Source organism: Oncorhynchus clarkii, chromosome 14, assembly GCF_045791955.1.
Source record: "Oncorhynchus clarkii lewisi isolate Uvic-CL-2024 chromosome 14, UVic_Ocla_1.0, whole genome shotgun sequence".
Classification (NCBI taxonomy): Eukaryota; Metazoa; Chordata; class Actinopteri; order Salmoniformes; family Salmonidae; genus Oncorhynchus; species Oncorhynchus clarkii.
Genome location: NC_092160.1, coordinates 2,538,445 through 2,564,436, shown reverse-complemented (window position 1 = coordinate 2,564,436; position 25,992 = coordinate 2,538,445). Strand labels below are relative to the sequence as shown.

The 25,992-nt window shown below is 43.6% G+C and overlaps 1 protein-coding gene across 1 annotated transcript in view; it reads right to left on the bottom strand.

The window, feature by feature from the left end:
- The window catches only part of LOC139366122 (X-linked interleukin-1 receptor accessory protein-like 2), a 315,764-nt gene that overhangs the window by 124,885 nt on the left and 164,887 nt on the right, over nt 1-25,992 (bottom strand). The gene's annotated exons all lie outside the window — the stretch shown is intronic.

The window sequence follows — 25,992 nt, the reverse complement described above, 5'->3', positions numbered from 1 at the left end:
TGCAAACCCAGCAGCATAATGGATCTATAGACAATGGAAGCTACTATACTGTCGGGGTAAAAATTCAAATGAAGCCTAAATAATTCACACTAGTTCCATGCATTTGGATGATTGTCATCTTATCACACGTTAATCTCCTCCATTTGGATTTTCATTTGCATCCACAAATGGCAGCTCTCTAGCTAGACTTCAAAGGCATTTCATGTTCTACTCTGTAATTTGCAGCCTCTCTCGCCTCTCTCCATTGTCATCCATAGGTGAGGAGTGGTAAAAAAAAGAGGGAAAAAAGTAACAACAGGAACCTGTAATGACAAGTCAATCAAGATTGCCTTTAATGGTGGTGAGCTTTTGAACCCGTGACACATGGTGAAACAATAGCATATGACAAGGAGAGGCAGGGAAGGTCATAGCCACTGTCACACTAATGCAGGGTTATTTAGGATACACCAGTTAGCAGCAAAGGAACTGCTGTTGTAGAAAGGCAAATAAGGCCTCGAGGCAAGGCAAAGAAGGCAATATACTTGAAAACACAGTTCATTTTCAAATAATGTTTAACTCTACTGTAGAAATGTTTACCTGTACTGTATATCTATGGACAAAAATCACTAGTGAATTGCCTAAAACAGAATGCTACTCTCCCCATTGCGTGACTACTGTGCAGTATGTGCTTTCACGTTCCAAACCCCAAATGCCAGGTCAGCCAGTGACATGGCTGGACAACACATTCAAGACATGAAGTCAGTCTTTTTGTCATCAGTCATAATGGCCATTGACTCAGAGGAACAAAAATAAGGAGGTAAACTAGAAGAGAAAAGTAAGGTATCCCTCATTTTATGCTGGCAGCACCAATCGACACAGAAATGTAGTTGCTAATCAATGCAGTACAGAAGTATGTTCATACAGACTTCAGGCAATACATCTCCACGCTCTCTGTGTCCCATAAAAATGTTATACATTCAAAATCTGTCCACTATCATTTGCATTGAGGTCTCCTACCACCAACGCCAATTTACCATATAGATTTTGTTATTTACATTTTACTCTGATCATTTTTCTCCCGCCAGGTTGGAAATTAATTACAGACATAGCCAGGAAATAAAAATTGATGTGGGGAAGTGGCATCAATCAAATGAGGATGGGGTGATGGCTCCAAACGGCAGGCTGGAGCCAAGGGGAGGGGTTACGATGGGAGGTGATGTTCCCGGGGTTTATTCGTGAGAGCTCAGACGTGTGGAGGATGAGATGCAAGAAAAGCAGAAGCAGCACACATTAGTTCGGTCTGCTAGGTTAATGTGTTGTCTTTCAGACAAAAGGCACAGCGAACCATCGCTGAGTGCACAGGTTACAGATTACGTAAACAGGCGCCGGAGAAGCAGCCATATGTTGCCCGGGGTCATAGCCGCAATGCACTTTTCTGGATGATTCAATCATTGTTGCCTTCTTGTGTTTGCCACTGTGGCAGGGTTTAGGAGGGGAGCTATTAATTGCGACGACAAGGCCTAACACGGCCAGATATATCATTCCAGTCAGCTGCTGCACCGGATCCCTATTTGCACAGTGCCACCTTTAATATTTGCATATGGATGTGGCCCAAATTTGAGTCCGAAAATAACTTAGAATTAAGTATGAGTGAAGAAGTAAGGAAAGGGCAGTAATCATAAAATAGCTGCAAAACCTTAGCAGCCCACTGGTGTGGACAGAGTGGACTTATGTTATATAATAACCCAATGTCCTGAAACTGTCCATGAACTTTCTCCCCTTTTCAAGTCAAGCAACCGAAAAACTGAAATATAGCCCTGCTAAAAAAAAGTGAACAAAGGCAGCGGACGAAATGGAATAATGAAATAAAGAGGCTGTCATCCAGTACATGAGGTGTTAAGTTGCTGGTCGTCAGCCCTCACAGTTACTAAGCCCAACACAGAACCAAAACGCATTGTAAAATCCTGTGTAGATCTCAGCACCTGCTGCAATAATAATAGCTTGACCTGGCTGCTGCACACTGGCCAAGTCTATCATGAAGCAGTATAGCAATTTCAGTCATGACAGCTGAGAGGAGGAAAAAAGTCAATGTCAGAGCTATAGCCCACCAAATACTTTGTGCTGATGTGCAATTTCAGTCCCCGACTTGCATTTGATAGCTTGTTTATTATTTTCTTGAAAAATGTGAATGACTAGCTTTCAGTGGACATGTATCTTTACACAGGTATAAAATGGGGACCAGGGGTAGCAGCCATTTCAATATGAATCCAGAAATGAGTTACACTCCGGCGCAGACAAAACCAATCTTATCAGAGGGAAATAAATATGGAGATGTGGGGAGGGTTATGGCCCACTCTCTGTTATTGAGCTGGAAAGGCAGTTTATCAACCCACAACTTAGGACATTTTAAATAAATCGACTTGACCACAGAGGCCCGTCGAGACCACAAAACGGATTTGAATTTATTTGCCATGTCAAACACCTAAACACTCTGTAGGGATATTTGATAGGGTATTACACTGTTTTGTTTTCCCAGTCTCTCTCATTTTAATATGGCTAAGGCACATTATTATACAGCACATTACTCAGTAATGCAGAGGGACTAGTGAGTTAAATAATGCCACAGCGTATTGTGTCTAGGATACAAGGGAAAAGACTTGTTGTCCACAGTTATATAATCTCTTCATTAAATTACTGATCTCCAGCACATTGAAGTAACAGCCTAAATATGAAAATGTTATTAGTTGTATGACTAGTGAATTGCATACAAATTCGACAGCGATATAATGTATGTAAGGTATATGTATTTCTCAACAAAAAAAAGACGCATACTATTTAAGGGCTTTTTGATCCTTGTAAATGTAAAATGAGTATTGTAGTCCATAAAATGATTAACCTGCAACTTTGTCAAACCATTACTTAGGATGTGAAGAAAGCAGGACACAGCCAACATGTCTCGATCAAGGAGCTAGCGGTGCAGGAGGCATAAAGGAGAGACGGGGAGCCCCGGGGAGACGGCAGGATGTCGAGGGAAAGAAACAGTGGACGTCAAAGACACGTCAAATCGCTGTGTACTCAACCCAACATGATAATCACGCCCTGCTACATCCGCTGGGACGGAGTGGCTTGTTGAGCTTTGTTGCTCTTTCAATGTCTGCCAATCAGGCGTGCATGTGTGTGAGCTTTGTTTGTCTGACTGAATATAATTAGCCAACATGACAGAATGCTGTTGAATATGTGAAACTAAAACATATAAAAACATTTCACACTTGAGGAGTGTGCCACTCTACGCTATTATTTTTAATGATCCGCTATGTCACGGTCGATAGGAAAATCAAAAGCCATTCCAATTGTGATTTCTATGTAGATAGCCAACCCTCGTTCTACCTGCTCAAATGCCTTTTCATTTGAGCTTGCTATAAGAGGTGTAGAACAGAAATCAGGTCAAAATAACACAATCAGACGATAATGATACTGAAATAGAAAGGCAATCATGTCGCAGAGAGGAGAAGAAAAAAAGCGACATCTTCTGAAGAGGTCCGTAATGAGAAAGAATGAGTTTCATTTCAGTTTTGGTCGGAAACAATTACCCTGTTCATTTACATCAATAATCAGGGAATAATGGCTGGAAATAAAACAAGGATGGAGGGGAAACCAAACATTTCCTTCCCCTGTTTGTCTTGGTTATTTGAGTGAATCCCGCAGTCCATTACCAGAGCATCAATACATAACTGTTCCAGAGTCAGCAGCCGGCAAAAAAAGACAAAGCGAGAGTAGAGAAAGCTAGGGAGGACGAGAACAAGATATTTAAATCACCCTGCAAGACAACTGATGAATGTCTCTATAACTGGCAGCTTAAGACTGCTTAGTTAACAAATGCTGTAATAATCAAATGCACACTATAGACAGTAATTGCCTGGAGTTGATTTCTGTTGACAGAAATAGATTTGCATTGTATTTCACCCAACATGCTGTTTTTCATTCTGCTGGGCATGCCTGTTCTAAGAGGAACCACACAGACAAAGGCATAAAGACATCTAACTCCAGGTTATGTCCTTAGTGTCATTCTGCTCTGCACTCAGATAGCAGGATGTGTAATAACGATAATAACACAGTAAGCCTACATAATATAATCCGTTGTTATTACGCTACCGAAATGTCGACATGCAGATGCCTTAAGATGTGTCTTCATTAAGATTCCTTGATAGAGTTAGGATTATTATCATCATGTTTTTTTTCCCTTCAGAATAAAATGTATTTCTGTTAAATGGCTTAAATAAAGGGGTTACAGAGTTTATTTGAGGCCATGTGTACATTCTTACTGTATTATTGTACTTACTTTGATCAATGGCGAGGCCTCTGAATGTACTAATCCCTCTCACCTGGGACAATAAAACAACCGGTGGAAAAGGAAAGGGATTGTTATGTCCACGAACAGGGAGCCCTGGCTTTTACGAGCTCAGTCACCTCAATCCACAAACTTCATCAGACATTGCCTTTCTAAAACCATTGTCCTCTGAGGAACTCAATCCCTTCTGTGTTTTGTGTGTTCAAACCCCATTTGTCACAGTGGCGCTGGAGTGTGGTGGAGTAGCCTGGGCATTTGTCACAGTGGCGCTGGAGTGTGGTGGAGTAGCCTGGGCATTTGTCACAGTGGCGCTGGAGTGTGGTGGAGTAGCCTGGGCATTTGTCACAGTGGCGCTGGAGTGTGGTGGAGTAGCCTGGGCATTTGTCACAGTGGCGCTGGAGTGTGGTGGAGTAGCCTGGGCATTTGTGACAGTGGCGCTGGAGTGTGGTGGAGTAGCCTGGGCATTTGTGACAGTGGCGCTGGAGTGTGGTGGAGTAGCCTGGGCATTTGTGACAGTGGCGCTGGAGTGTGGTGGAGTAGCCTGGGCATTTGTCACAGTGGCGCTGGAGTGTGGTGGAGTAGCCTGGGCATTTGTCACAGTGGCGCTGGAGTGTGGTGGAGTAGCCTGGGCATTTGTCACAGTGGCGCTGGAGTGTGGTGGAGTAGCCTGGGCATTTGTCACAGTGGCGCTGGAGTGTGGTGGAGTAGCCTGGGCATTTGTCACAGTGGCGCTGGAGTGTGGTGGAGTAGCCTGGGCATTTGTCACCGTGGCGCAATAGTGTGGTGGAGTAGCCTGGGCATTTGTCACAGTGGCGCTGGAGTGTGGTGAAGTATCCTGGGCATTTGTCACAGTGGCGCTGGAGTGTGGTGGAGTAGCCTGGGCATTTGTCACAGTGGCGCTGGAGTGTGGTGGAGTAGCCTGGGCATTTGTCAGTTCTAAGGTGCGTGGCTGCATTCCGCCATATACCCTCCACCCCCCATCCTCCTCCCTCTCCCCATCCTACTCCGTTTCCGGCCCCAGTGCGTATGGCTGGCTGGCAGCCAGCATAGCTCCTTGTGCAGGTTGCTTTACTTTGCTTGTCATTAATAAAGAGAAGTGGCCCTGCACCTGTCCACTGACAGGGCCCCCACAGAGACCGGAGCCTGAGAGAAAGAGAGAGTTCCGAATACACTGGGCTGCTTAATGAACTAGTTCAAACCACATTGTCATATTGCTGTTGGACAGCCTGCCATTTCCTCCTTGGTTACTGACGTTTCCTCTCCTCGCCGTGCATCACTGTTCGAGTGACATTTTTCTCTGACAGTCAATCAAGTCTAACTGAGGGAGCCCTACTATAGCAGTGAGGTTGGAGACCCAAGGATAGGAGCTCAGTGAGGACTTCCATATCTCCCCCACTATCACCCATACAGTCATTCAGCTCAGCTGGGCAGATGGCAATGCTAATAATTTACACTACCTGTTTAAGTTGAAAGACCTTTAATTTACAACACAGTTGATGGGGGATTTGGTCTCTCTCTTAGAATTTACTGGGAAACTAAATCAGGATGTATAACTACTGTACAATTATTGAAACAGCAGAATTTATTTCCCCCCTCCTACTCTCTCTACTGTAACATAAACAGTGGAACCTAAAGTGAACTCTATAACTAACCTCACTTTGAAAATGCTTAACACTAGCAAAAACCCCTCCCAGAATCGATAGCATACATTATGCCTATGTGCACATCTTAATCTATCTAAAATCCCCCTGACACTATGTCAATATACTAACCATTTGAACGATAACAAGGGATTAATGTTGATTCCCTCATCACGTCCCTCCCCCATCCTCACCAAGGCTGACATAACCTTTACACTTTACATGGCTAACATCCAAAAGATCTTAAATACTGTATGCCGCTGGGAGAGAAGAGCGAGTCATAGTTATACCATCAACTACATCAAGTTGCATCACAGTCCAGAAACAGAGGGAAAGGCTTCTGCCCTATGGGACATTCTGGCTCGGACTAGGCTTACTTATTTATACCATCTACAGTAATTAGGATAACATACAATGTGCCAACACACAGTCAATACTGTACCATCTGTCTATTTATGAAGAGCATTAACTGGTTCCCTGATGAAACCGCTCACTCACAGACATAATTCTGCTGTCTAATAACGATGGAATAATGAAATAATCCTGTTTTTTTTTATAGAAAGATTCAAGGTCTCCATAAAGCTGGTTTATGTTAATCACTGTAATGATGTACCGTAGTAGATTAATACAATACATTCTTTAAACACTTTGAGAACTTAAATAAAAGTCTTAGATCCTGAACAGAGTGAAGAGAGGCCAACGATTATCAAGCGAAGGCCACCTGACATCAAATATATTTACTGGGAATTTAGCAAGAACATTCAAGCTAGTCATCCGACCAGCCTTTAATTCTACGTCGTACACATCAAGGTCTTCCAAGTGCACAGAATTAGTCACACTGCTCTAAACTTCATCTAAATCCAGGCGCGTGTGTGTGTGTGTGTGTGTTTGTCAATGCCATACTTTTAAAGCGGGTGTTGTCCAAGAAGTAGGGAGGCACAGAGCAATAATATCACAAGTTGGCAGCAGAAGCACAGCTAGTCGTGTCACCTTGCTACCTGCTGCTTGTCTGGGCTGCAGCATTCTCTCGCTGACCCACCTCACAACACACTACCTGCCAGCCAGGTAATAGAACCAAATGATTCATAACTTTATTAAAGGGTATGAAATATCAAGGAGTTTCTGTCTACTGTATCGTTGATCTCAAAACATTAGTTCATCACTCTGAAATGGTGAGCATTAAAACCCCAATAAAATCATTTAAATATAGTCTACCTTGGAAAATCCAATTGCATTACCTTAATTTGAGTCATTATTCAATTATAAAAATCATTCAAGGGCTTATTGTGAACACTGATGATATTGATATTGTTATGGACACCAATAACACATACACCAAAATTGATAGAAATGTGAAAATAATACATATTCAGCTAACAAGTGACCTGAGATGAAGTGAAATTAGCATTGATGTAAAAACAACAGCATGAGGATATGTTGAATTTCTGAGCAGAATATAGCCTGGTACTCTGAGAATTTGTTTTGGCTGCTACTGTCACGTGCTGTATGTGTGGTTCCATGGTGCCATGCTTCAATGTCCTCATTAGCTAGCCGCTTCTCATGAGACATTTGATTTTCTGTTGGAGCCGGAGCTGGCACCGGTGCCAGAGACACTCCGAAAGATCCCTTTCATATGTGGCCAGCCCTCATAATTCAAGGACAATTTAACATTGCCCCACAGACACAGTCACAACTCCAACCAACATGTCCTGCAGACATGTCCTGCAAACTTCTGACGTGTTTTATCATTATTAACCAGCTAACCTTGACCACCTGTCTGAGAAAAAGGTTTGACGCCCCAAGAAATGCAGCTAGTTCCTTTATTTACATCAACCACAGATCACAATCAACCACGTTCGGTCATTCCATAGACCACAGGGAGAAACCGATCATACGAAGTTGAATTATGCTCATTATTTAACGACTGAGAATGAGTTTTAATTCATAAATATGCTTCAATGTACTGTACCTTTCTGATCGAATGCCTGTAGGAATTTAAGACTGGACTCTAGCCTCTCTGACTCTCTCATAAACGGTTGTATTTACATTGTTCATTTCTCCCAGCTATGTACCGTAGTATTATGTATCTATTTAGTGGTGAACCATAATGTGAGTATCGGCACCTGTTTCCGTTCCTTTACAAGTTAATGAGGAAACGAGTTGGCCTAATTACCAAATCTCCCTGCGGATGTTCTCCAGTTTACACTGATCAAAACAAATAACTCTCCTGTTCTGTTCCCTCTCCGGATCACTCAGAGGCCTTTAAGAAACCCAGCCACAGCTCTCACTTTGACGTTGTTATTTCAAACACAGTAGATCTATTTAATTGCATGTGTTCTCTCTAATTCGAACAACAAGCCTGTTATGGAGGAATGATTGCATAGCTCAGTATTGCATCTGAGCTGCCAGAGTGTGCTGCTCTCTTTCTTTTTCACTCATAGCTCAATAACCACAAAAGGCCTGTGTTGGTAAATGAATATGGTGGGTAATATACAGCATAGCATTACAGCAAAAAGTGAGTTGCAACACATTGACTGCCATTGCACTGTGGCAATTACCAAAGGTGTTTGGGATGTGCAGGGCTGACGGCTTTCGGCTGTTAGGGAGCACTGTTTATACCAGGAGGACAGCACATGTCATACTGATGACACCCACTGTGGTGATGGGGGAGCATGGGGCATAGAGAAAGAGAGAAGGATGAAGAGAGGGAGGAGGAGGGAGGGAAAAAGAGAGAGGGGGTGAAGAGGGAACGAGAAAGAACGAGAAGAGTACGGAGAGCAATAAGAGAAGGAGACAAAGAGGAAGGCAGATATAGATGGACCGTAGGAGGAAAGACTTGACAAATGGGGAAAGAAGGAAGAGGGAAAGAGAGAGAAGGGACCAGAAGGCAAGCGAGAGAGAGAGATGTTTGAGAGGCCCGTCCAGAGAAGGGAAGTCAAAGGGGGTGAGCGGAGGAGAGGAGAGGAGTCTCAGAGGGCAGCTCTGAGTGGGAACAGATGGACTGGTTCCAACTCCTCATCAGCATCAGACCTCTGTGGCGTTCTCCCCAAACCTCACAGCTGACATCTCGGGCCTGGCCGTGTCTCTGTCCGCGCCGAGCGCTGCAGCCTGCAGACATGGCTGCCTGGGTCCCTCTGTGAGGCTGTGCTGTTGCTGTGGCTCTGACAGAGAGCAACCAGCCCAGTCAGCCTTCAGGGGAGATTAGCTCCACATTGCAGCCCTATGGCTGGACAGGACCCACTGTACACAGCCCAGTCACAATGAAATCCACCTGGAAACAGGATACACATACTGCCTACTAGCCGTGACCACAGTGTGTTCTAGCTAACTGTCAACGTGGGTAACATGCATCACCATCTGCTTGGTGAAACGGTGTTGCAATACAAGGTAAGCATTGGTTTATAGAAAATAGGGTTTACCTGATAACATCCAAATGTGATGGAAGCACAGTAGCACAATCTCTTCAGCCAACAGTAAATGTAATTATAGAGTATGGAGAAATTGTGGCTTTTGCAGACAGAGGAGCTTACGCACTATATAGGGGGAAAAAGAGACTCTTAATTTCCGATGGGATCTGAGTGACTGGGAGACTTGCATACGGTGCAGTTAGGATCAGATAACTTTTCTACTCTCTCAGCTGGAAACCTTGCGTCATCAGGCTTTTGTGGAGCAGAGAGCATGGATGGCTGAAAGGTTTTGTCAGCTATCAGATAAGACTGCAGCTGTATCTCAGGCTGTCGTTCAGCATCAATAAAAGATTCACTTCCTCCATACAGCCCGGCAGCCTCCAGAGCCAGGGACCGGGCGATGTTGCCACAGAGACCCAGGTTCATAAAAGGAACCCAGTGTTGGGTTCAGAGAGAGCAGGGCCGTTTTATTTATCTGCCTTGATGTGTCAAGTGCCCTGGCTCTTTCTAGTAGCGATCTGTGTAATCCTATACAACAGCAAGGTTGACCTACAGTAACAGCAAGGTGACCTACCTCACTAGCGTACATCAGAACCTGGCCACGGCTCAGTCACACAGAAAGACATGGTGGAGTGTAATAAGTCCACGGGAATGGGAGTCATAAGGGAAGCCAGAGGGCAGCAGCTGTAACGCTCCACATACGCTGTACATTCGCAAATGTGCTGAGACAAAGGAAGATTAAATCACAATCAAAAGTGGAGAAGACTGAGCTACCTTCGGTATCCCATGAAATTATGCTTTTGCAACAGAGGTTTCAGTAAATTGACAGATGTATCTGTCAATACTAGAGGCTGTGCTTCTTGTCTCCAATCATTATGAAACAATATTTGAGGAGCTATTGAGCTTGTTTGATAAGTAAAACAGATGTGGCAGACCATATTTGAATTAACTTAATATATCATCACCAAAAATCAGGAAAGGATTAATTAACAGAGGAACATGGGAACAATGGTTTTAGTATTCCAGTTTGACTGTGAGCAGACTGTCCGTGCTGTAGTGTGCTGCCTGTGTCCCTGGTCCTCTGCGGCAGCAGCAGCAGCAGCAGCAGCAGCGGTAGTGTGGAGCGGCTCGGAGCGCCGCTTTGCTCCGTGGCATGCCCTGCGGGACTGGAGCACACAGACTGGCTCTGGACGCATCGGTCACATGGGAGCCTGGCCCAACAAGAACATCCATCTTGACTGGCACCTGGTCTCAGGGAGAGTGCCCCGCCACACAGACAGAGAGGCCGGTAATGGTCTGTGGGCTGAGCACTGGCAGGAAACAGCACAGGGACCCGGGGAATAGGGAAGCCAAGACCAGGGTGCACACAGCATCTTAAGAGATACCGCATGGCTACTCTTTTATCCACCGTCCAGCCATAGCTTGTGTCTGCACGAGCAGATGTGAAAAATTGTCATATCGCATACTGTATCTGCTTGTTAGGCGTGTGTCTCGCTCTGTGATTGTAATAATACCAATACTCTGGTTGCATAACTGCATCCTTTGTTCAGCTATGTACTGTAGTTGCAATCTACATTTTGGATAGTATAATGTCTCTGGGCAATGCAGTAGTGATTCACTGATAAAACAGTGTGCAAAGTTGTTAGCTGCAGCTACAGAAGGACTATGCTGATCTAAAATCCATTTACTCGGCTGCATTAAGGCCCTCCACTCCTGATGAAAAGGACTTTCATTAGGCGTTGAATTAGGTATGAGGCACTTATGTATAGCACCTCACAAAAAAAGCCTTCTGCTTGAATAAGCGTAACTTCATGAACTGTATAAGCAAAGCAAGCAAGTGTAAAACAACTACAATAGGGCTGACTTAAAGTTACATGGCCATCTCATAATCTGCTCTGTGTTCATGAAATATGCATACAAGGGAAAATCAAATGACTTCCTGGCTTCCGTGGAACAGTGCTTACTTTGCATAGCCCATTGCCAAAGACCCATTTACCTGATCAAAGCACAAGCAGGAGTGTTTACCACAGCTGACTATGACGAATAAAAGAGGACAAAAAGGAGCCAAAGAAAAATCTACCCCCCCCCCGACAAGTAATCTATATTAACTCCATCGACAAGGGTAAAGTCAGAGAAACAACAATCCACAATGCAATTGCTTGCTCTACTATGTTTGTATAGGAGTGTGGATGAGTGGTAACTAGCAGAATGTTGCATTAGTCCATTATGAGTTTCCACTGGTCAGCTGTTGCCATAAAGGTGTGATAATACACTCCGATTGAGGATGACAGAAATGAGTGTAGCCGTAATACGACCATAATATAATATTCAGTCTCTCCATTATCATGTGAATGCTATGCCCATAAGCGTATTCGATGGGTCTAGCCAAGGTAGCAAGCCTTGCATCACCACTCGGAATACAATAAGTTACTGTACATGTGTCCAAGATAACTGCTATGCTATTAGTAAGAGGCTAAGAGACAATGAGCTAATATCTCGTGATCAATGTCCTAGCATTAACTTATTGGCATAACCTTAGCTCAGAGTGTCATAGCTAGATGCCAAGCATATAGTAAAGCCCCCCCCCCCCCTTACCAATCAGTTACCAACCCTTAGTAAACTTCTGGCAAAAATTGCACTTGACCAGATACAATGCTATTTCACAGTAAACAAATTGACAGACTTTCAGAACGCATATACAGTGGTTCATCCTTTTAAAAGTTGCAGCGTACTGCGGACTACCGTTCAGTCGTGAGGTGCCACAAAGAGGGACTTGGGAAAATTGCAGTTGGCTCAGAACAGGGCAGCACGGCTGTCCCTTAAAAGTACACGGAGAGCTTAATGACATGCATGTCAATCTCTCATGGCTCAAAGTGGAAGAGAGGTGGACTTCCTCATTACTTGTTTTTGTAAAAGGTGTTGACAAGCTGAAGGTACCGAGCTGTCTGTTTAAAATACTAGCACACTCGGACACCCATGCAAGACATGCCACCAGAGGTCTCTTCATCGTCTCCAAGTCCAGAACAGACTATGGGAGGTGCACAGTACTACATAGAGCCATGACTACATGTAACTCTATTCCACATCAAGTAACTGATGCAAGCAGTATAATCAAATTTAAAATCAGGTAAAAAATACACATTATGGAACAGCGGGGACTGTGAAGTAACACAAACACAAACATAGGCACAGACACATGCATACAGCACACACACATGATAACATACACACATGTACACATGGATTTTGCTTGGAGATATGTGATAGTGGAGTATGGGCCTGAGGGCACACACTTAGTGTGTTGTGATTCTGTAATGAATCTATTGTAATGTTTTTAAAATTGTATAACTGCTTTAATTTTGCCGGACCCCAGGAAGAGTAGCTGTCGGGTCCCAGGAAGAGTAGCTGCCGGACCCCAGGAAGAGTAGCTGCCGGACCCCAGGAAGAGTAGCTGCCGGGCCCCAGGAAGAGTAGCTGCCGGGCCCCAGGAAGAGTAGCTGCCGGGCCCCAGGAAGAGTAGCTGCCGGGCCCCAGGAAGAGTAGCTGCCGGGCCCCAGGAAGAGTAGCTGCCAGGCCCCAGGAAGGGTAGCTGCTGGGATCCATAATAAATACAAATATATTCTATGTCTAGTGTGAATAACATTTACCATTAGACCTTCCAATAATACTTCCATTTAAAAGTAATCAGATTTACTAAAGTTAAGCAATAAGAAATACGATTAGCAAATGGTACATACCAGAAGTCTTCAATGTCACAAAATATCTAAAAGTATAAAAGACACTATAGTGTAACGGAATGCTACATCAGGGGATTGGTTTACAATGACTCCATGAGCAAAGTTTCTACCGATCTTCTATTCTCACCAGTGGGCCAAATTTCAGTATCTCCCATCGTCGATTTAACATCACTTTGTTCGGCCAAAACATTAAACAAAATGCATAAAACACCACACGCATTCTTTAACCTCTCTTATCTAAATGATAGGCACGCACATCTGTGTCGCTCCCTCTTTGAACTGACCGCCGTCCGACGGACAGAATAACACAGGAATTCTGTAAAAAGAAACAATGAAATAGAACATATCACAACTCTTGAAGCAACCCAATCACAACCATTTAATTCATACAATTTTGCAAATTGAAGTATTCATCTGTTTTCACACCCCGACGATGTCCGTGTTCCCAGGGTTCTATGTTAAAGTCCCGCCCTGGAGAAAGCCATGGATAAGGTGTGTTTGACTTTTGTGATATCCTTCATATGGTCAGCCATCCAGACAATGCCATAAATCGTGATAGAGTACTCACGCTGGGCCTTGGCGCATGCAAGTCGCTAGACGCATCTTCATCACTGGCCTCCATCATCATTCACATTTGTTCACTCTATTCTTCCACTACACCCTGGAGTTACTATATGCTAATAGTCAGGTGACAAGGGTCTTTGTTTCCTTTGTAGCGTCTGCTCATTGCTTCTCAGGGGTAGAGAGGCTCGGCTCTGCGTTATGCAGCACTGACATGCAGCACAGCCCGTGGCGCCACGAAAGGCCATCCACAATGGCCCGTGAACAGGTGTTAAATGAAATCGAGACAAATGCTGAGGAGACCTGTGCTTGACACCTATCCATCATCAGTGGCGCGTGTGGCAAAAGCCAGTTCAACAATTCGCCCACCGGAGACACCTGTGTCGTCAGGGTTACCGAGCTGAGTGGCCCCGCAGCCCCCACGCCTATTATTGATGTGCCAGTCGTATCACAGAGCCATGTGTGCCCATCATAGGGGGGGCAATGATAAACAACAATGTTGTCCGTTCTTAATTATCGTCCCCTGTGCTGTATTAAAATGTAATTTGGTCCTAATAAAAGTAATATCCTGTAGGTCAGACAATAAGGAGATCACCTGATAGCATCCCTTTTTCCAGGGAAGCGTGAGCCTCTGCCGACGACAACCTCATTACGGATTATAATGAATAAAGTACACAGCAGGACACAATTGCATTTGTATAGTGCTATTTGATCAGAATGATGTGTGGATCTCTACCCTGCATTGTACCAAATAAAGCGGCTAGTGCCGTGTCTTCACTATCGTTAAATGTGAAGACTGTTATTTTATCAAATCAATTCTCTGTGTGTAATCATTATCACGTGATTAAACTAATCATGTCAACTTAATTAACTAGGAAGTCGGGGCACCAGAGAAAATGTTGAATTACAGAGCTATAATTTTCCTGAATATAACTCTTAAGATATTTTAATATCTGATCGATTAGTCATTCTCATTAATGTATTATTATTACATTGTTAGTCTCATTCCAAACATCGTAAAATTCTTGGTTGTCTGCACGAACCCTAGCATAAATTATGAATCAGCGACATACAAATTGGCTTAATTATTTATTTACTAACTAACTAATAAAATCACAGAAATACATGAAAACACACACAATTAGTTCATACATTGGGTTGCTACATGATACAAAGAAAAAGTCCCTAGCGGACGAAACCAATATGACGGCTTGGTAGACAAAGAAAAGGGGTGTGGCAGTTCAAGAGCGGGAAAGGCAAAATGGATTCATTACACACAGTCTATAATTATATTAATTTAAATGCTAATCCTTTGCACATGAATGGCCACTCATTCGAGAATAATTGCAATGTATATATATTTACGCCAGCATGTCATTGTTGTCTTCTCTGTTGGAATCCTAAATAGTTCTGTAGGGTTCATCAGAGTCTCTGGTTAGTCTCAAAGTAACAAAGTATTTTGTGGTTGAAGGTGGTTAGAATGGATACTTCAGAGTACCATTCATAAATGTTCTCATAGATGCTTCGGCGGTTGTCGGTATTCTCGTTCTAGGTTTACGTAAATAAAGCTGCAGACTAGTAGTTTGTGTTGTCTAGAATTAGCTCCGTCTGTAGTGAATCGATAGTCTCAGAGTTAAACCATTTCCAGCCATGTAGCCAATGCTCCACATGGCATGGTTTTCTAGTCTTATGGTTTGCCTGGTCTTAGCCATTCGAGACGTCCGGCTTGCCGTGGGTCTCTTTGGCTCATTGTAGTTTAAACCACTTCACACACCAGCGTCACCCGGCATATTTTGGTCTAACGTGAATTTCTTCAGGAGTGGGTTTTATCATTTGTCGAAGAAGGGGCGGTTCTATGAAGGCTAATGTAATGTCTGTGTTCACCTGGTTTGGATTTACTGACTTGGTTAACCCTATATGAAAACCCATATTTTCTCATTTAGAAGGTTAACAACATCACATTACATATTTTCACAAATAGTTTCATATTTAATCACATACGTTTCACAATATTTAGATGTAAACCTGACAGCTGGGAAATGTACACTGTAAAAGATGCCGTTATGTGTGTTTCCTGTCCTTCATGATATCACCAAAGGAAAAACACACGACATGACTGTCCCTTAAGTGTCCACGAACCATTCCCACATTCTCAAAAGTTGAAATATTGTTTAATTCTCCCATTTTGGGGATTTAGGAGTTTGGCCAAGTCTTTCTTTGTTCTCTCTAGGCTTTCTACCTCCATACTGCATGGCAGTTTCTACCCGGTATTTATGACCTGAGGTACTAAACCTGGTTTAAGAGAGAGAGAGTAAGAGGGGGTGAGCCACGATTTACACCCAGAAAGGGCCACGTCATGACACTAGTGTCTGACACCATGTTGAGTCATCTAAATTAGTAATCTAAGGCAGGTAATATATTTAGTAGGCTATATATTGTACAGTTTATGTAACCACATTAACCCTATATTTATAGATTCATGCACTCAGTCCATGGCCACTGCCTCGATAGTCCCATATTTCCAGACATGCCGCTTTATTGTCTTATGAGAATCAGAGGCATGAAGATGCCTAAATGGTTGGGGGCGAGAGTACTGCCATGAACCAGGTTTCTCTAAAGGTGTAATTTGTTTAAGCCAATTGATCTCATTGTCAATTTTAAAAGTCAGCAAGACAAAGAAGCTGACGTGGACTACAGGAAACGGAGGGCTGAGCACACCCCCATCCACATTTATGGGGCAGTAGTGGAGCCCCAAGGAAATATCATGGTCCACACACACCAATACAGTCTTGACGAGAGCAAAACAATGCATCTTCCCCCTCAGGAGGCAAAAAAGATTTGGCACGGACCCTCAAAAAGTTATACAGCTGCACCATTGAGAGCACCTTCACTGGCTGCATCACCTCTTGGTATGGCAACAGCTTGGCATCCGACTGCAAGGCACTACAAAGAGTAGTGTGTATGGCCCAGTACAAGAGTAGTGCGTATGGCCCAGTACATTTAGATGTAGAGGAGCATCTAAATTCACTCTATGCAGCCCGGAGAGGCAAACTTGGAGTGTGGACACGCAAAATTAATTAAATAAAAGTCCTTCTTGTTGATGGAGGAAACATTGAAACTGTGGATGAGAGTCTTGAAGCATTTGATGCTGTTCTCAATGAGAAAGCTCAACTGAATGTTAGGATGGAAAAAATGGCACTGGAAACGGACATAGCAGCATATAATGCCAAACTGAAGGTCCTGGAGAGTGTTGAGTCAACTTCTGCTGTGGCAGCCCATTTTCTAAGCCAAGAAGATGGAATGAACTCTTATTTTGAGAACCAGGAACCCGAGGTCTATGAGGAATCTGAACCATCACCTGTTGAGTTTGCTACATTAGGAGCAGTTCCAAAGACCCCACTACAAAGAGTTTTACAACAACCGACCACAAAGCCATCAAAACCTATTCAGAAAACGGTCATAAACCACGCCCTTCAGCAGCCAACAGCAAGGTCTAGCAATCAACACAGAATCAACACTGCGGGTATCAGCCATAATACCAGCCATGATAACCTCTCTACTGTGTCGTTGTCACGGCCCCTCCTCTGCAGTGCAGGGGCGGTTCCTCCTGCAGGCAGAGGAGGGTCGTTAGTGGTTGGAGTCACCTGGACTCAGGGTATTTAAACGGCTTCACTAATCACTCTCTCTCTCTGCTCCTCCAGGTGTGATCCTGTTTTGTTTGTCCCTTTGTAGTTTTGCATAATTTTCACTCAGTCATTCACACACACAGATTCACGCATCCCTGCACTTTACAAACACCTTACATTATGATACTTTCACACCTCATTCATTTTTCTTTGTTTAAAGTTAATAGTTTGGTTTATAATAAAGAACCATTTTGATTGGCCTATGCCTGTTGTTAGTTTCCCCTCATTTTTGCCACAGGCTATGAGCCGGCCTGTGACAACTGCAAAGGCAAAGGCAAAGGCAGATTGAAATTGCTGACCTCCTTGTACTACAGCACAAACAGGCCACACTCCCTGTTAGGGAGATACCTATGTTTGACGGTGATCCTCTAAACTTTATGCCATTCATGCATGCATTTGAGCATGGTATAGAAGGTAAGACAAGCAGTCACCAGGATATAACCTGGAACAGTACACCTCTGGTCAGCCCAAGGATCTGGTCCGTAGTTGTCTGCATATGGAAGTCAGAAGAGGCTATGCAGAGGCTAAGAGGTTGTTAAAGGAACACTTTGGCAATGAAATCAAAGTTGCTTACATGGAAAAATATTGGAACTGGACAAACATCAAACCGAATGATGGAAAGGGACTGGGTGGCTATGCACTCTATCTTAGAGGTTGCTGTAACGCTATGCAAGACCTACAGAACATGGAAGAGCTTAATCTTCCCTCCAACATAAAGTCGATCATGTCAAAACTTCCCTACAAACCAAGGGAAAAATGGAGGTCTATGGCATGTGATATTTTAGAGAGAAACCACCTGAGGGCCCAGTTCAGTGACCTTGTGACGTTCATGGCAAAACAGGCCAAAATACTGCAGGATCCGTTGTATGGAGATATTCAAGATCCCCTGACCAACAGAAAGTTTTTTTAAACCAAAACAGATGCTGACTTTGAACAGCAGTTCAAGTCCAAGAGTAGGGGAAGCAGCTTTGCCACTGCAGTAGCTGTAGTGGCAGATTGTGACTCTGAAAAACCTCTAAAAGAACAAACATTCAAAGTCAAGAAACCAGGCACCTACCCTTCTGATGCTCCCAGTATCTCATCTGTATTTTGTGCTGGTGAGCATTTCTTGGTCTACTGCCAACAGGTGAAGGCACAGCCACACGAAGCCAAGGTTGAGTTTCTGAGATCAAAAGGCCTTTGTTTTGGCTGTTTGATGAGAGGACACTTAAGCAAAGAATGTAAAAGAAGGATGACCTGTCAGAGCTGTCAAAGAAAGCACCCCACTATCCTGCACATTGAAGGAAGAGAGAGATTTAGATCTCTGAAGGCAGATACGAGTGGTGTAGCACTAAAGCGGGAGGAAACTGTCAGCAGTGCTCTTGTTTCACTGGAAGCTGGTGAAGATACCGGGGCAGGTACACATTGTGCACTTGTAATTGTGCCAGTTCAAGTAAAGATGGCAAATGGAAGCAAGTCTGCGTTAACCTATGCGTTTCTCGATTCTGGTAGCTCAGCAACATTTTGGACGGAGAGACTCATGAGGCAGTTGCAAAGCTAAAGGCAGTGAGACTGAAATTCTGCTACGCACAATGGGGCAGGAGAGTCCTATCAAGAGCTTTGAGATATCTGGATTAGAAATTGGCAATGTGGAAGGTGACACATTTCTTGCATTACCAAAGGTCTACACCCAAAATAAGATCCCAGTGACAAGAGAGTATATTCCCACTCAGAAACATCTCAAAAGGTGGCCATACCTGAAAGAGGTGTGGTTGAAGGAAATTGATGCCGACGTCGAACTCCTGATTGGCGTAAATGCTCCAAAGGCAATGGAACCCTGGAAAATCATAAATAGTCAAGTGAAAACCCTCTTTGGATGGGTGATGAACGGTCCTCTTAACAGTTGTACCATGGCAGAAGAATCTGGGCATCCTAAGGTGATGGTCAATCGTATCTCAATGGCCGACCTGGGGTTTCTTCTTGTAAATCAGTACAACCATGACTTCCCTGAGAGAGAGTATGAAGAGAAAAGTGAGATGTCAGCTGAGGATCGTAGGTTTATGGAGATCATATCAAGCTCCATAACCCTCAAAGACCATCACTACCCTTACCGTTGCCCTTTCCCAACAAAGATGTAGTCCTGCCAAACAATCATGACATGGCAAAGCAGCGGGCTCTAAATACTATCAGGAAGTTCAAGAAGGACAAAGATTACGCTGCAGAGTCCAAAGGCTTCATGGAAGAGATGATAACAAAAAGCTACGCCGAGAAGGTACCACAAGAACAGCTCCTCAGAGAGAAAGGCAAGGTATGGTACATATCACACCATGACATTCACCATAAGCGCAAAGGAACGATACGAGTGGTGTTTGACTGTTCATCATCCTATAAAGGTACATCTCTTAACAGTGAACTCCTTCAAGGCCCTGACCTGGCAAACACGCTTATAGGAGTCTTGCTAAGATTTCGGCAAGAGCACATCGCCATGATGGCAAACATCGAAGGAATGTTCCATCAAGTACGTGTCCATGAAGATTACTTAGACTTCCTGCGATTCCTATGGTGGCCGGACGGTGATATTAACAAAAGATTGGAGGAGTACAGAATGACGGTACATATTTTCGGTGCTATATCCTCTCCAAGTTGTGCAAACTTTGCACTGTGAAAGACTGCAGAAGACAACTGTGAGAGGTATGATGACAAGGTGATTCAAACAGTCAAGTCCAACTTCTATGTTGATGACTGCCTCAAGTCAGTGGCCACAGAAGAACAAGCCATAGCTCTCACAAGAAACCTCAGGGGTGTGGGCTCTCAGGGTGGGTTCAAATTGACCAAGTGGGTCAGCAACAGCCACACTCTGCTGGCTTCTATCCCTGATGAACACAAAATCAAGCAGATAAAATAATTGGACCTGGACAGAGAAAAGCTGCCTGTTGAAAGAGCACTTGGAATCCGATGAACATTGAAAGTGATGCGTTTACCTTCCGAGTCACTGTCAAGAACAGACCCCTTACAAGAAGAGATATTCTCTCAACTGTCAGCTCTATTTATGATCCATTAGGTTTCCTCGCCCCATTTGTATTAAAGGCAAAGCAAATTCTTCAAGTGCTCTGCAAGCTAAAGTGTGGATGGGACGAAGTCATCCCTGAAGAACACTCTATTTCATGGAAGAGATGGCTCTCAGAGCTGGACCAGCTCTCCAGATTCCAGATAGACAGGTGTATGATGCCTGAGAACTTTGGTCAAGTCAAGACCGAACATCTGCATCACTTCGGTGATGCAAGTGAACAAGGTTATGTCAAGGCAAGCTACCTTAGCTTCACAAACGGTAAGGAAACTAGGGAAATCAAGGGTGACTCCACTCAAGCAGATGACGATCCCCAGACTGGAACTTGCTGCAGCAACATTGGCAGTGCGAGTGGACAGGATGTTAAGACTGGAGCTCCAGATTGAACTTGAGGAGTCAACTTTCTGGACAGACAGCCAGTCTGTGCTAAAATACATCCGCAACGATACCAAGAGATTCCATACCTTTGTGGCTAATAGGGTTGCTATGATCCGTGACCTATCAAAAGCAAAACAGTGGAGGTATTTGAACTCCAAACTCCCAGCTGATGATGCCTCAAAAGGATTACATGTTTAAATTTTTATGAACTCAAAGAGATGGCGCAAAGGACCAGAATTCCTGGAGAAACCAGAAACTCAATGGGCGAAAGTCCCCGAGGAGCTTGGCTCCATCCCTCTGGATGATCCAGAGGTGAGAAAAGACGTAATTGTAAACAGTACAAGTGTGGAAGAAAAGAGTCCAACCAGCAAACTATGCAACATGGAACAGCTTGAAGAAAGCAGTTGCCTGGATGCTGAAACTGAAGAGACTTCTTCTACAGTTAAGCCAGAAAAGGAAATTCTCTCACAAACTGATCCAAGATCAGATCAGAGTCTGACAAACTCACTGAAAGAACAAATTGACAAGTTCAAACTGACGTTTGGAAAAGAAAGTCTATCTGTGGATGACCTAGATGAAGCAGAAAAGGTCATCATTCGATTTGAGCAACGACAGCACATTAAACAAGAAATTGCACTAGTTGTGAAAGGAAAACAATGTGCCAAGAGAAGCGGCTCAATCTGTAAGCTTGATCCAATTGTTGACAATGGCATTCTGAGGTTAAGCAAAGCTGCTATGCCTATGGAATTAAATAATCCTATGATCCTGCCCAAAGACTCCTACATCTCCAGACTGATCTTACTCCACATCCATGAGCAGGTTGGCCACTCTGGGAGAGGTCACATGCTTTCTAGACTTTGCCAGCGATATTGGATACCCTGTGCCAACTCCTTAGCAAGGAAGATCCTTAAGAGCTGTGTCTTCTGCAGGCAGATGCAAGCTAGAGCTGGAGAACAGAAGATGGCCGACCTTCCACAAGATCGGGTGTCACCTGATTTGCCGCCTTTCACCCATGTGGGCATAGATTACTTCGGCCCCATAGAGGTGAAGCGAGGCCACGTTCATGTGAAGCGGTATGGTGTGATCTTTACTTGCCTTGTGAGTCGAGCTGTCCATCTAGAAGTTGCTAGTTATCTGGATACTGATTCCTGCATCAATGCCCTGCGCAGGTTCATCTGTCAAAATATCCTCTATTCAGTCCTTAAAGAGCAAGTACTGGATGATGAGGCTTTGCAGACAGCCTTGTGTGAAGTTGAGGCGATTATGAACGACAGACCAATCACTCCTGTAACAAATGACCCGAATGATCTAGAACCCCTGACTCTGAACCATCTGCTTCATCTGAAAGTTAAGCCAGTCCTGCCACCAGGACTATTCCAGAGAAGCAACCTATACTCACAAAGGAGATGGAAGCAAGTACAATATATCACTGACCTCTTCTGGAAGAGATGGATAAGGGAGTATCTTCCACTTATGCAGGAGTGGAACAAGTGGAACAAAACTAAGAGAAACAGTCCTGGTGACCTTGTGGTCATCGTCAAAAACACCGTCCCAAGGAACTCTTGGCTAATGGGGCGTGTGGTGGAGGCTTTGCCAGGGGCCAAAGGTCTTGTCAGGAGCGTCATGGTTAAGACTAAGACCAATATCTTACAGAGACCTATGTTTTGTGTATTGGCTCTACGTTTGAATATTAAGTAATTGTTGTGCATTCAGTGCAGTTAACAATTATGGGCCGGTATGTTAGAGCCGATTTGGACATATTTGTATAAAAGACTGAACATACCGAGCTCCATGTACATCTGTGTAAATATATGAAATATTAATGTCCATGATGAAATATTAGGTACCTACCTTTATGATGTATATTTACCTGATTTAGATGTATTCATTTGTTGTTAGTGTAACTTAGTTCCCCCCCCTCTTGCCCATTCATTGTACTGTGGTAAGTGTGTTAGGATAAAGGCAGGAAGTTGGCCCTTTTAGGGGAAGGAGTCCTTGCAAGATGTGGGAGCGGTATAGTTTTTTGACCATACAGACAGGTCATATTATGTATTTTCCATATCAAGTAATCTATGCTTTAAATTGATTGGAGAATAATTTATTCGTTAGATATAAGAAGAATAAACATTTTTGTTGCACCATATCCCTGGATGTCATTGAATGTTTGGCCGTTTGGAAACCTTGAGTGTGGACTGTATGCGCACCAAACAACCCCACTTCAGGCTTGGGTAGTAGCTATGGTAAAGAGGAAAGGAAGCCACTACACTTATATAGTGATCTACTTTTGAACTGAGCTCTATTCCCTACATAGTGTTCTACTTTTGACCAGAGCCCTATGGACCCTAGTCCAGGTTGTGCACTATATAGGGAATAGGGTGCCATCTGGGACACTGTCCTGGTCCCTCTGTGCCATCAGCAACACTGTCCAGCAGGTCATTAACATATAGTCAGTCAGTGATTCTCTGAGCCAATCATCCAGCTCCACCATGCCATACTGACTCACTATGAAGTCGCCCCACTGTGGGAGCAAGATTGATATTTCCTCAAACCAAAACACTTCAATAGAACATAAAAACAGATCATTCCCTCGCCCAGCTTGGCATGCCGAGGACTTGTCAAGACATGGACTCCACTTGGCCCAGATCCAAGACGGAGTTGATTTGGTGGGGGACTTTGTTCATTTCACTCCCTGTGTGTGTGGCTGGCTGGATGGTTGAAGCCTAGCATGTCACAGCACCTGAATATGTGCTGACAAGTCTTGGCTCTTGGCTCTGCTCCACTAGGCTGGGTTGGTGCTGGCTGTGCCTGGGTGTTCAGCTCCATCTACAGTAATCGATGTGTGGATTGGTGGGTGACCAATCCACAGCAGACAGTTACAGCTAGCTCCTCCAAAGAACGGAATGAAGATTGGCTACAGGTGTGAAGCAATGTGATGCTCCAACTAAACACATTTCCCCCCTCGTTTCCTAAGCTTCTTTTCACCTCAATGTATGACCAATCGCCCTCTTCAACAATATGGACTATACCCACTCTATTTTCAACATGCGCATTCAATTGGCTGTGGAAGACTGAGTATTTATATTCCACTATTGCAGTTTTCCTATTGCAGAGGTATTGCAATATACCTCGCTAAGCAGCCAGAGATGTCAAGGTATTCAGGCAGCTCATCCATTGGAATGACAGAAAGACAGTGCCATCTTTTGACACCGATTTAGAGGTTTGCAGTCAGGGGCTTCGCCTAACACTCCTCTGTCCATCCATTGAACCCTGAGCTGCTCCTTAGTGACCTATACACTGTAATAGGTGTCTTGGCTGCCACATGTCATGGAGGCACATGTCACAGGGTGACACAAAAGCAGCCACTGCAAACAGGACAGAGATTATTTTTAGCCATGTCTTTGTCTGGGTTGGTGAGCAGAGCCGGAGGGTAACAGACTGCAAAACGCATCATCAAGATGATGTGGCAAGTGGCACTTTGTCCAATATCTTGAAAACTTGACTGCTGACATTCAAAACATTGGGACTGTATTAACAGTGGACTAATGAAGAAAATAATAAAAGATCGTTTTTGAGTGGATTTATTTATTTAACGCTCCTTATTAGGTATTTATGAGTTAATTCAGTTTAGTTAGCGTAGTCTGTAGCACTCTAACCTACAATGGATCACTGTCGTATTATGTTCATGTATTGTTTTTCTTGAATTTAAATGCATTATTCTTTTTCATTCTGATGCTGATATTTCCTTTTGAAAGCCAGGTGCTGAACAGAAAATTTGCGACACATTTACATTCAGGAGAGCCTGTCTGTAGAGCAGTAATATTATTCCTTCTCCCTCTTCTATTTTTAATGGTTTTATAGTACTTATCCAGCGATCTCATATTTCAAAGAATGCTTACACACACAGGAGAGAATCTAATGCTGAATGAAATGCTACATAAAATATGCAAGGAGAAGTGTGAAAAGTCCATTTTAGAATATGTGCATTTTACATTGAGGCTGGGCTGGAGGCAGTTGGGAGAGAGAAAGCTTCGGACTGTCATCTCCATCTCTACTTGGTGAGATGGCTCTCAGAAGAACTCACAGGTGAGCTGACATTTGCAGAGGGCAGAGATGCCCCCCCTTATGTGAACCTCTTATTGGTTAACGACTACATCCATACGGGCAGAACGAGAGAAAGCAGCAGCATTGCCACTCGCTCACTAATTGCTTCCTAGTTTCACTGGTGGAGGGCTGGAAGGAAGATATTGCAGTGTAGTGGGATAATATTTGATTTGTAGTGCCTTCAGAAAGTATTCATACCCCTTGACTTATACCACATTTTGTTATGTTACAGCCTGTATTCAAATTGGATGAAATATATTTATTTTCTCACCCATCTACACAATACCCCACAATGACAAAAAGAAAACATGTTTTTAGAAATGTTTGCAAATTTCTTGAAAATAAAATACAGGAATAGAATAAGTATTCACACCCCTGAGTCTATACTTTGTAGAAGCACCTTTGGCAGCGATTACAGCTGTGAGTCTTTCTGGGTAAGTCTCTAAGAGCTTCTTCAAGAATTCTTCAAGCTCTGTCAAATTGGTTGTTGATAATTGATAGACAACCATTTTAAGGATTTTCAAGAAGATTTAAGTCAAAACTCTAACTCGGCCTCTCAGGAACATTCAAGGTCTTATTCGTAAGAAACTCCAATGTAGACTTAGCCTTGTGTTTAAGGTTATTGTCCTGCTAAAAGGTGAATTAATCTCCCAGTGTCTGGTGGAAAGCAGACTGATCCAGGTTTTCCTCTAGGATTTTGCCTATGCTTAGCTCCAACCCTTTTTTTCTTTCTTTCTTTCTTCCCGATGGAATATTTGTTTTCTGTACAGGCTTCCTTCTTTTCACTCTGTCAATTAGGTTATTATTGTTGAGTAAATATAATGTTGTTGATCCATCTTCAGTTTTCTCCTATCACAGCCATTAAACCCTGTAACTGCTTTAAAATCACCATTGGCCCCATGGTGAAATTCTTGAGCGGTTTTCATCCTCTCTGGCAACTGAGTTAGGCAGGACTAATGTATCTTTGCAGTGACTGGGTGAATTGATACACCATCCAAAGAAGTGTAATTAATAACTTCACCATGCTCAAAGGGATATTCAATGTCTGCTTTTTTTCAATATTACCCATCTACCAATAGGTGCCCTTCTCTGCGAGGCATTGGAAAACC